Source organism: Mytilus galloprovincialis, chromosome 9, assembly GCF_965363235.1.
Source record: "Mytilus galloprovincialis chromosome 9, xbMytGall1.hap1.1, whole genome shotgun sequence".
NCBI classification, from domain to species: Eukaryota; Metazoa; Mollusca; class Bivalvia; order Mytilida; family Mytilidae; genus Mytilus; species Mytilus galloprovincialis.
In genome coordinates this window covers 39,292-51,110 of record NC_134846.1, presented here as the reverse complement: position 1 = coordinate 51,110, position 11,819 = coordinate 39,292, and positions in this window count along the sequence as shown.

The window sequence follows — 11,819 nt, the reverse complement described above, 5'->3', positions numbered from 1 at the left end:
TGCGCATGCGTCAGAAAGTTCCAACAATATTTCTAAGTACAGAGTATGAAAAGTGCCTTTGACCTCAATCTTCAAACAGTTGTAGAATGGATTTGAATAGAGATATTTTCATAAAGTTAACTGTTCCTAAAAGATGGAAAGGCGATCTAAAGGATGAAAACTCATTGGTATCACTGAAGTGTACGACCGCACTTTCCGACCTCACTGAAGAAACGTTTGTGCGAGAGTAAAGCCTAACCCCGAAATTAACACCAACTCCCAAACTACAAAAGATAAAGACTTGCGGTCTTCACCAGGGGCTTAATTGTCAAAAAGTACTACCCCTAACGGGGCCGATTTTTTAACATCAAGCCGAACGAAGCATAGGATCATGTTGAAATATTGAAAAGATCGACTATGAAAAGTACCAAAAACCATAACCTGACCCCCCATCCCTCCAAAACTTTGATTTTTGAGAAGTTCGTGAAAAAACTTAATACGAAAATCCAATCGGTTACCCTCCTAGACTTATCCTTTCCGAGATAAAGCTAGGCCTCCAAAACAACAATTTTAACACATTTGGGGTTTGGGTTAGGGTTAGTGTTTGGGTTAAGGTCAGGGTTAGGGTTAGGGTTAGGGTTAGGGTTAGGGTTAGGGTTAGAGTTAGGGTCATGGTTAGTGTTTGGGTTAGGGTCAGGGTTAGGGTTAGGGTAAGGGTCAGGGTTTGGGTCAGGGTTAGGGTCAGGGTTAGGGTTAGGGTACGGATTAGGGTCATGATTGGGACAGGGTAGTGTACTTTGACGAGGGTTAGTGAGGTGCCCATTGTCACTTCTGCGCATGTCTGCCCTTTTTTGTGACTGCGCATGCGTCAGAAAGTTCCAACAATATTTCTAAGTACAGAGTATGAAAAGTGCCTTTGACCTCAATCTTCAAACAGTTGTAGAATGGATTTGAATAGAGATATTTTCATAAAGTTAACTGTTCCTAAAAGATGGAAAGGCGATCTAAAGGATGAAAACTCATTGGTATCACTGAAGTGTACGACCGCACTTTCCGACCTCACTGAAGAAACGTTTGTGCGAGAGTAAAGCCTAACCCCGAAATTAACACCAACTCCCAAACTACAAAAGATAAAGACTTGCGGTCTTCACCAGGGGCTTAATTGTCAAAAAGTACTACCCTAACGGGGCCGATTTTTTAACATCAAGCCGAACGAAGCATAGGATCATGTTGAAATATTGAAAAGATCGACTATGAAAAGTACCAAAAACCATAACCTGACCCCCCATCCCTCCAAAACTTTGATTTTTGAGAAGTTCGTGAAAAAACTTAATACGAAAATCCAATCGGTTACCCTCCTAGACTTATCCTTTCCGAGATAAAGCTAGGCCTCCAAAACAACAATTTTAACACATTTGGGGTTTGGGTTAGGGTTAGTGTTTGGGTTAAGGTCAGGGTTAGGGTTAGGGTTAGGGTTAGGGTTAGGGTTAGGGTTAGGGTTAGGGTCATGGTTAGTGTTTGGGTTAGGGTCAGGGTTAGGGTTAGGGTAAGGGTCAGGGTTTGGGTCAGGGTTAGGGTCAGGGTTAGGGTTAGGGTACGGATTAGGGTCATGATTGGGACAGGGTAGTGTACTTTGACGAGGGTTAGTGAGGTGCCCATTGTCACTTCTGCGCATGTCTGCCCTTTTTTGTGACTGCGCATGCGTCAGAAAGTTCCAACAATATTTCTAAGTACAGAGTATGAAAAGTGCCTTTGACCTCAATCTTCAAACAGTTGTAGAATGGATTTGAATAGAGATATTTTCATAAAGTTAACTGTTCCTAAAAGATGGAAAGGCGATCTAAAGGATGAAAACTCATTGGTATCACTGAAGTGTACGACCGCACTTTCCGACCTCACTGAAGAAACGTTTGTGCGAGAGTAAAGCCTAACCCCGAAATTAACACCAACTCCCAAACTACAAAAGATAAAGACTTGCGGTCTTCACCAGGGGCTTAATTGTCAAAAAGTACTACCCCTAACGGGGCCGATTTTTTAACATCAAGCCGAACGAAGCATAGGATCATGTTGAAATATTGAAAAGATCGACTATGAAAAGTACCAAAAACCATAACCTGACCCCCCATCCCTCCAAAACTTTGATTTTTGAGAAGTTCGTGAAAAAACTTAATACGAAAATCCAATCGGTTACCCTCCTAGACTTATCCTTTCCGAGATAAAGCTAGGCCTCCAAAACAACAATTTTAACACATTTGGGGTTTGGGTTAGGGTTAGTGTTTGGGTTAAGGTCAGGGTTAGGGTTAGGGTTAGGGTTAGGGTTAGGGTTAGGGTTAGAGTTAGGGTCATGGTTAGTGTTTGGGTTAGGGTCAGGGTTAGGGTTAGGGTAAGGGTCAGGGTTTGGGTCAGGGTTAGGGTCAGGGTTAGGGTTAGGGTACGGATTAGGGTCATGATTGGGACAGGGTAGTGTACTTTGACGAGGGTTAGTGAGGTGCCCATTGTCACTTCTGCGCATGTCTGCCCTTTTTTGTGACTGCGCATGCGTCAGAAAGTTCCAACAATATTTCTAAGTACAGAGTATGAAAAGTGCCTTTGACCTCAATCTTCAAACAGTTGTAGAATGGATTTGAATAGAGATATTTTCATAAAGTTAACTGTTCCTAAAAGATGGAAAGGCGATCTAAAGGATGAAAACTCATTGGTATCACTGAAGTGTACGACCGCACTTTCCGACCTCACTGAAGAAACGTTTGTGCGAGAGTAAAGCCTAACCCCGAAATTAACACCAACTCCCAAACTACAAAAGATAAAGACTTGCGGTCTTCACCAGGGGCTTAATTGTCAAAAAGTACTACCCTAACGGGGCCGATTTTTTAACATCAAGCCGAACGAAGCATAGGATCATGTTGAAATATTGAAAAGATCGACTATGAAAAGTACCAAAAACCATAACCTGACCCCCCATCCCTCCAAAACTTTGATTTTTGAGAAGTTCGTGAAAAAACTTAATACGAAAATCCAATCGGTTACCCTCCTAGACTTATCCTTTCCGAGATAAAGCTAGGCCTCCAAAACAACAATTTTAACACATTTGGGGTTTGGGTTAGGGTTAGTGTTTGGGTTAAGGTCAGGGTTAGGGTTAGGGTTAGGGTTAGGGTTAGGGTTAGGGTTAGGGTTAGGGTCATGGTTAGTGTTTGGGTTAGGGTCAGGGTTAGGGTTAGGGTAAGGGTCAGGGTTTGGGTCAGGGTTAGGGTCAGGGTTAGGGTTAGGGTACGGATTAGGGTCATGATTGGGACAGGGTAGTGTACTTTGACGAGGGTTAGTGAGGTGCCCATTGTCACTTCTGCGCATGTCTGCCCTTTTTTGTGACTGCGCATGCGTCAGAAAGTTCCAACAATATTTCTAAGTACAGAGTATGAAAAGTGCCTTTGACCTCAATCTTCAAACAGTTGTAGAATGGATTTGAATAGAGATATTTTCATAAAGTTAACTGTTCCTAAAAGATGGAAAGGCGATCTAAAGGATGAAAACTCATTGGTATCACTGAAGTGTACGACCGCACTTTCCGACCTCACTGAAGAAACGTTTGTGCGAGAGTAAAGCCTAACCCCGAAATTAACACCAACTCCCAAACTACAAAAGATAAAGACTTGCGGTCTTCACCAGGGGCTTAATTGTCAAAAAGTACTACCCCTAACGGGGCCGATTTTTTAACATCAAGCCGAACGAAGCATAGGATCATGTTGAAATATTGAAAAGATCGACTATGAAAAGTACCAAAAACCATAACCTGACCCCCCATCCCTCCAAAACTTTGATTTTTGAGAAGTTCGTGAAAAAACTTAATACGAAAATCCAATCGGTTACCCTCCTAGACTTATCCTTTCCGAGATAAAGCTAGGCCTCCAAAACAACAATTTTAACACATTTGGGGTTTGGGTTAGGGTTAGTGTTTGGGTTAAGGTCAGGGTTAGGGTTAGGGTTAGGGTTAGGGTTAGGGTTAGGGTTAGAGTTAGGGTCATGGTTAGTGTTTGGGTTAGGGTCAGGGTTAGGGTTAGGGTAAGGGTCAGGGTTTGGGTCAGGGTTAGGGTCAGGGTTAGGGTTAGGGTACGGATTAGGGTCATGATTGGGACAGGGTAGTGTACTTTGACGAGGGTTAGTGAGGTGCCCATTGTCACTTCTGCGCATGTCTGCCCTTTTTTGTGACTGCGCATGCGTCAGAAAGTTCCAACAATATTTCTAAGTACAGAGTATGAAAAGTGCCTTTGACCTCAATCTTCAAACAGTTGTAGAATGGATTTGAATAGAGATATTTTCATAAAGTTAACTGTTCCTAAAAGATGGAAAGGCGATCTAAAGGATGAAAACTCATTGGTATCACTGAAGTGTACGACCGCACTTTCCGACCTCACTGAAGAAACGTTTGTGCGAGAGTAAAGCCTAACCCCGAAATTAACACCAACTCCCAAACTACAAAAGATAAAGACTTGCGGTCTTCACCAGGGGCTTAATTGTCAAAAAGTACTACCCTAACGGGGCCGATTTTTTAACATCAAGCCGAACGAAGCATAGGATCATGTTGAAATATTGAAAAGATCGACTATGAAAAGTACCAAAAACCATAACCTGACCCCCCATCCCTCCAAAACTTTGATTTTTGAGAAGTTCGTGAAAAAACTTAATACGAAAATCCAATCGGTTACCCTCCTAGACTTATCCTTTCCGAGATAAAGCTAGGCCTCCAAAACAACAATTTTAACACATTTGGGGTTTGGGTTAGGGTTAGTGTTTGGGTTAAGGTCAGGGTTAGGGTTAGGGTTAGGGTTAGGGTTAGGGTTAGGGTTAGGGTTAGGGTCATGGTTAGTGTTTGGGTTAGGGTCAGGGTTAGGGTTAGGGTAAGGGTCAGGGTTTGGGTCAGGGTTAGGGTCAGGGTTAGGGTTAGGGTACGGATTAGGGTCATGATTGGGACAGGGTAGTGTACTTTGACGAGGGTTAGTGAGGTGCCCATTGTCACTTCTGCGCATGTCTGCCCTTTTTTGTGACTGCGCATGCGTCAGAAAGTTCCAACAATATTTCTAAGTACAGAGTATGAAAAGTGCCTTTGACCTCAATCTTCAAACAGTTGTAGAATGGATTTGAATAGAGATATTTTCATAAAGTTAACTGTTCCTAAAAGATGGAAAGGCGATCTAAAGGATGAAAACTCATTGGTATCACTGAAGTGTACGACCGCACTTTCCGACCTCACTGAAGAAACGTTTGTGCGAGAGTAAAGCCTAACCCCGAAATTAACACCAACTCCCAAACTACAAAAGATAAAGACTTGCGGTCTTCACCAGGGGCTTAATTGTCAAAAAGTACTACCCCTAACGGGGCCGATTTTTTAACATCAAGCCGAACGAAGCATAGGATCATGTTGAAATATTGAAAAGATCGACTATGAAAAGTACCAAAAACCATAACCTGACCCCCCATCCCTCCAAAACTTTGATTTTTGAGAAGTTCGTGAAAAAACTTAATACGAAAATCCAATCGGTTACCCTCCTAGACTTATCCTTTCCGAGATAAAGCTAGGCCTCCAAAACAACAATTTTAACACATTTGGGGTTTGGGTTAGGGTTAGTGTTTGGGTTAAGGTCAGGGTTAGGGTTAGGGTTAGGGTTAGGGTTAGGGTTAGGGTTAGAGTTAGGGTCATGGTTAGTGTTTGGGTTAGGGTCAGGGTTAGGGTTAGGGTAAGGGTCAGGGTTTGGGTCAGGGTTAGGGTCAGGGTTAGGGTTAGGGTACGGATTAGGGTCATGATTGGGACAGGGTAGTGTACTTTGACGAGGGTTAGTGAGGTGCCCATTGTCACTTCTGCGCATGTCTGCCCTTTTTTGTGACTGCGCATGCGTCAGAAAGTTCCAACAATATTTCTAAGTACAGAGTATGAAAAGTGCCTTTGACCTCAATCTTCAAACAGTTGTAGAATGGATTTGAATAGAGATATTTTCATAAAGTTAACTGTTCCTAAAAGATGGAAAGGCGATCTAAAGGATGAAAACTCATTGGTATCACTGAAGTGTACGACCGCACTTTCCGACCTCACTGAAGAAACGTTTGTGCGAGAGTAAAGCCTAACCCCGAAATTAACACCAACTCCCAAACTACAAAAGATAAAGACTTGCGGTCTTCACCAGGGGCTTAATTGTCAAAAAGTACTACCCTAACGGGGCCGATTTTTTAACATCAAGCCGAACGAAGCATAGGATCATGTTGAAATATTGAAAAGATCGACTATGAAAAGTACCAAAAACCATAACCTGACCCCCCATCCCTCCAAAACTTTGATTTTTGAGAAGTTCGTGAAAAAACTTAATACGAAAATCCAATCGGTTACCCTCCTAGACTTATCCTTTCCGAGATAAAGCTAGGCCTCCAAAACAACAATTTTAACACATTTGGGGTTTGGGTTAGGGTTAGTGTTTGGGTTAAGGTCAGGGTTAGGGTTAGGGTTAGGGTTAGGGTTAGGGTTAGGGTTAGGGTTAGGGTCATGGTTAGTGTTTGGGTTAGGGTCAGGGTTAGGGTTAGGGTAAGGGTCAGGGTTTGGGTCAGGGTTAGGGTCAGGGTTAGGGTTAGGGTACGGATTAGGGTCATGATTGGGACAGGGTAGTGTACTTTGACGAGGGTTAGTGAGGTGCCCATTGTCACTTCTGCGCATGTCTGCCCTTTTTTGTGACTGCGCATGCGTCAGAAAGTTCCAACAATATTTCTAAGTACAGAGTATGAAAAGTGCCTTTGACCTCAATCTTCAAACAGTTGTAGAATGGATTTGAATAGAGATATTTTCATAAAGTTAACTGTTCCTAAAAGATGGAAAGGCGATCTAAAGGATGAAAACTCATTGGTATCACTGAAGTGTACGACCGCACTTTCCGACCTCACTGAAGAAACGTTTGTGCGAGAGTAAAGCCTAACCCCGAAATTAACACCAACTCCCAAACTACAAAAGATAAAGACTTGCGGTCTTCACCAGGGGCTTAATTGTCAAAAAGTACTACCCCTAACGGGGCCGATTTTTTAACATCAAGCCGAACGAAGCATAGGATCATGTTGAAATATTGAAAAGATCGACTATGAAAAGTACCAAAAACCATAACCTGACCCCCCATCCCTCCAAAACTTTGATTTTTGAGAAGTTCGTGAAAAAACTTAATACGAAAATCCAATCGGTTACCCTCCTAGACTTATCCTTTCCGAGATAAAGCTAGGCCTCCAAAACAACAATTTTAACACATTTGGGGTTTGGGTTAGGGTTAGTGTTTGGGTTAAGGTCAGGGTTAGGGTTAGGGTTAGGGTTAGGGTTAGGGTTAGGGTTAGAGTTAGGGTCATGGTTAGTGTTTGGGTTAGGGTCAGGGTTAGGGTTAGGGTAAGGGTCAGGGTTTGGGTCAGGGTTAGGGTCAGGGTTAGGGTTAGGGTACGGATTAGGGTCATGATTGGGACAGGGTAGTGTACTTTGACGAGGGTTAGTGAGGTGCCCATTGTCACTTCTGCGCATGTCTGCCCTTTTTTGTGACTGCGCATGCGTCAGAAAGTTCCAACAATATTTCTAAGTACAGAGTATGAAAAGTGCCTTTGACCTCAATCTTCAAACAGTTGTAGAATGGATTTGAATAGAGATATTTTCATAAAGTTAACTGTTCCTAAAAGATGGAAAGGCGATCTAAAGGATGAAAACTCATTGGTATCACTGAAGTGTACGACCGCACTTTCCGACCTCACTGAAGAAACGTTTGTGCGAGAGTAAAGCCTAACCCCGAAATTAACACCAACTCCCAAACTACAAAAGATAAAGACTTGCGGTCTTCACCAGGGGCTTAATTGTCAAAAAGTACTACCCTAACGGGGCCGATTTTTTAACATCAAGCCGAACGAAGCATAGGATCATGTTGAAATATTGAAAAGATCGACTATGAAAAGTACCAAAAACCATAACCTGACCCCCCATCCCTCCAAAACTTTGATTTTTGAGAAGTTCGTGAAAAAACTTAATACGAAAATCCAATCGGTTACCCTCCTAGACTTATCCTTTCCGAGATAAAGCTAGGCCTCCAAAACAACAATTTTAACACATTTGGGGTTTGGGTTAGGGTTAGTGTTTGGGTTAAGGTCAGGGTTAGGGTTAGGGTTAGGGTTAGGGTTAGGGTTAGGGTTAGGGTTAGGGTCATGGTTAGTGTTTGGGTTAGGGTCAGGGTTAGGGTTAGGGTAAGGGTCAGGGTTTGGGTCAGGGTTAGGGTCAGGGTTAGGGTTAGGGTACGGATTAGGGTCATGATTGGGACAGGGTAGTGTACTTTGACGAGGGTTAGTGAGGTGCCCATTGTCACTTCTGCGCATGTCTGCCCTTTTTTGTGACTGCGCATGCGTCAGAAAGTTCCAACAATATTTCTAAGTACAGAGTATGAAAAGTGCCTTTGACCTCAATCTTCAAACAGTTGTAGAATGGATTTGAATAGAGATATTTTCATAAAGTTAACTGTTCCTAAAAGATGGAAAGGCGATCTAAAGGATGAAAACTCATTGGTATCACTGAAGTGTACGACCGCACTTTCCGACCTCACTGAAGAAACGTTTGTGCGAGAGTAAAGCCTAACCCCGAAATTAACACCAACTCCCAAACTACAAAAGATAAAGACTTGCGGTCTTCACCAGGGGCTTAATTGTCAAAAAGTACTACCCCTAACGGGGCCGATTTTTTAACATCAAGCCGAACGAAGCATAGGATCATGTTGAAATATTGAAAAGATCGACTATGAAAAGTACCAAAAACCATAACCTGACCCCCCATCCCTCCAAAACTTTGATTTTTGAGAAGTTCGTGAAAAAACTTAATACGAAAATCCAATCGGTTACCCTCCTAGACTTATCCTTTCCGAGATAAAGCTAGGCCTCCAAAACAACAATTTTAACACATTTGGGGTTTGGGTTAGGGTTAGTGTTTGGGTTAAGGTCAGGGTTAGGGTTAGGGTTAGGGTTAGGGTTAGGGTTAGGGTTAGAGTTAGGGTCATGGTTAGTGTTTGGGTTAGGGTCAGGGTTAGGGTTAGGGTAAGGGTCAGGGTTTGGGTCAGGGTTAGGGTCAGGGTTAGGGTTAGGGTACGGATTAGGGTCATGATTGGGACAGGGTAGTGTACTTTGACGAGGGTTAGTGAGGTGCCCATTGTCACTTCTGCGCATGTCTGCCCTTTTTTGTGACTGCGCATGCGTCAGAAAGTTCCAACAATATTTCTAAGTACAGAGTATGAAAAGTGCCTTTGACCTCAATCTTCAAACAGTTGTAGAATGGATTTGAATAGAGATATTTTCATAAAGTTAACTGTTCCTAAAAGATGGAAAGGCGATCTAAAGGATGAAAACTCATTGGTATCACTGAAGTGTACGACCGCACTTTCCGACCTCACTGAAGAAACGTTTGTGCGAGAGTAAAGCCTAACCCCGAAATTAACACCAACTCCCAAACTACAAAAGATAAAGACTTGCGGTCTTCACCAGGGGCTTAATTGTCAAAAAGTACTACCCTAACGGGGCCGATTTTTTAACATCAAGCCGAACGAAGCATAGGATCATGTTGAAATATTGAAAAGATCGACTATGAAAAGTACCAAAAACCATAACCTGACCCCCCATCCCTCCAAAACTTTGATTTTTGAGAAGTTCGTGAAAAAACTTAATACGAAAATCCAATCGGTTACCCTCCTAGACTTATCCTTTCCGAGATAAAGCTAGGCCTCCAAAACAACAATTTTAACACATTTGGGGTTTGGGTTAGGGTTAGTGTTTGGGTTAAGGTCAGGGTTAGGGTTAGGGTTAGGGTTAGGGTTAGGGTTAGGGTTAGGGTTAGGGTCATGGTTAGTGTTTGGGTTAGGGTCAGGGTTAGGGTTAGGGTAAGGGTCAGGGTTTGGGTCAGGGTTAGGGTCAGGGTTAGGGTTAGGGTACGGATTAGGGTCATGATTGGGACAGGGTAGTGTACTTTGACGAGGGTTAGTGAGGTGCCCATTGTCACTTCTGCGCATGTCTGCCCTTTTTTGTGACTGCGCATGCGTCAGAAAGTTCCAACAATATTTCTAAGTACAGAGTATGAAAAGTGCCTTTGACCTCAATCTTCAAACAGTTGTAGAATGGATTTGAATAGAGATATTTTCATAAAGTTAACTGTTCCTAAAAGATGGAAAGGCGATCTAAAGGATGAAAACTCATTGGTATCACTGAAGTGTACGACCGCACTTTCCGACCTCACTGAAGAAACGTTTGTGCGAGAGTAAAGCCTAACCCCGAAATTAACACCAACTCCCAAACTACAAAAGATAAAGACTTGCGGTCTTCACCAGGGGCTTAATTGTCAAAAAGTACTACCCCTAACGGGGCCGATTTTTTAACATCAAGCCGAACGAAGCATAGGATCATGTTGAAATATTGAAAAGATCGACTATGAAAAGTACCAAAAACCATAACCTGACCCCCCATCCCTCCAAAACTTTGATTTTTGAGAAGTTCGTGAAAAAACTTAATACGAAAATCCAATCGGTTACCCTCCTAGACTTATCCTTTCCGAGATAAAGCTAGGCCTCCAAAACAACAATTTTAACACATTTGGGGTTTGGGTTAGGGTTAGTGTTTGGGTTAAGGTCAGGGTTAGGGTTAGGGTTAGGGTTAGGGTTAGGGTTAGGGTTAGAGTTAGGGTCATGGTTAGTGTTTGGGTTAGGGTCAGGGTTAGGGTTAGGGTAAGGGTCAGGGTTTGGGTCAGGGTTAGGGTCAGGGTTAGGGTTAGGGTACGGATTAGGGTCATGATTGGGACAGGGTAGTGTACTTTGACGAGGGTTAGTGAGGTGCCCATTGTCACTTCTGCGCATGTCTGCCCTTTTTTGTGACTGCGCATGCGTCAGAAAGTTCCAACAATATTTCTAAGTACAGAGTATGAAAAGTGCCTTTGACCTCAATCTTCAAACAGTTGTAGAATGGATTTGAATAGAGATATTTTCATAAAGTTAACTGTTCCTAAAAGATGGAAAGGCGATCTAAAGGATGAAAACTCATTGGTATCACTGAAGTGTACGACCGCACTTTCCGACCTCACTGAAGAAACGTTTGTGCGAGAGTAAAGCCTAACCCCGAAATTAACACCAACTCCCAAACTACAAAAGATAAAGACTTGCGGTCTTCACCAGGGGCTTAATTGTCAAAAAGTACTACCCTAACGGGGCCGATTTTTTAACATCAAGCCGAACGAAGCATAGGATCATGTTGAAATATTGAAAAGATCGACTATGAAAAGTACCAAAAACCATAACCTGACCCCCCATCCCTCCAAAACTTTGATTTTTGAGAAGTTCGTGAAAAAACTTAATACGAAAATCCAATCGGTTACCCTCCTAGACTTATCCTTTCCGAGATAAAGCTAGGCCTCCAAAACAACAATTTTAACACATTTGGGGTTTGGGTTAGGGTTAGTGTTTGGGTTAAGGTCAGGGTTAGGGTTAGGGTTAGGGTTAGGGTTAGGGTTAGGGTTAGGGTTAGGGTCATGGTTAGTGTTTGGGTTAGGGTCAGGGTTAGGGTTAGGGTAAGGGTCAGGGTTTGGGTCAGGGTTAGGGTCAGGGTTAGGGTTAGGGTACGGATTAGGGTCATGATTGGGACAGGGTAGTGTACTTTGACGAGGGTTAGTGAGGTGCCCATTGTCACTTCTGCGCATGTCTGCCCTTTTTTGTGACTGCGCATGCGTCAGAAAGTTCCAACAATATTTCTAAGTACAGAGTATGAAAAGTGCCTTTGACCTCAATCTTCAAACAGTTGTAGAATGGATTTGAATAGAGATATTT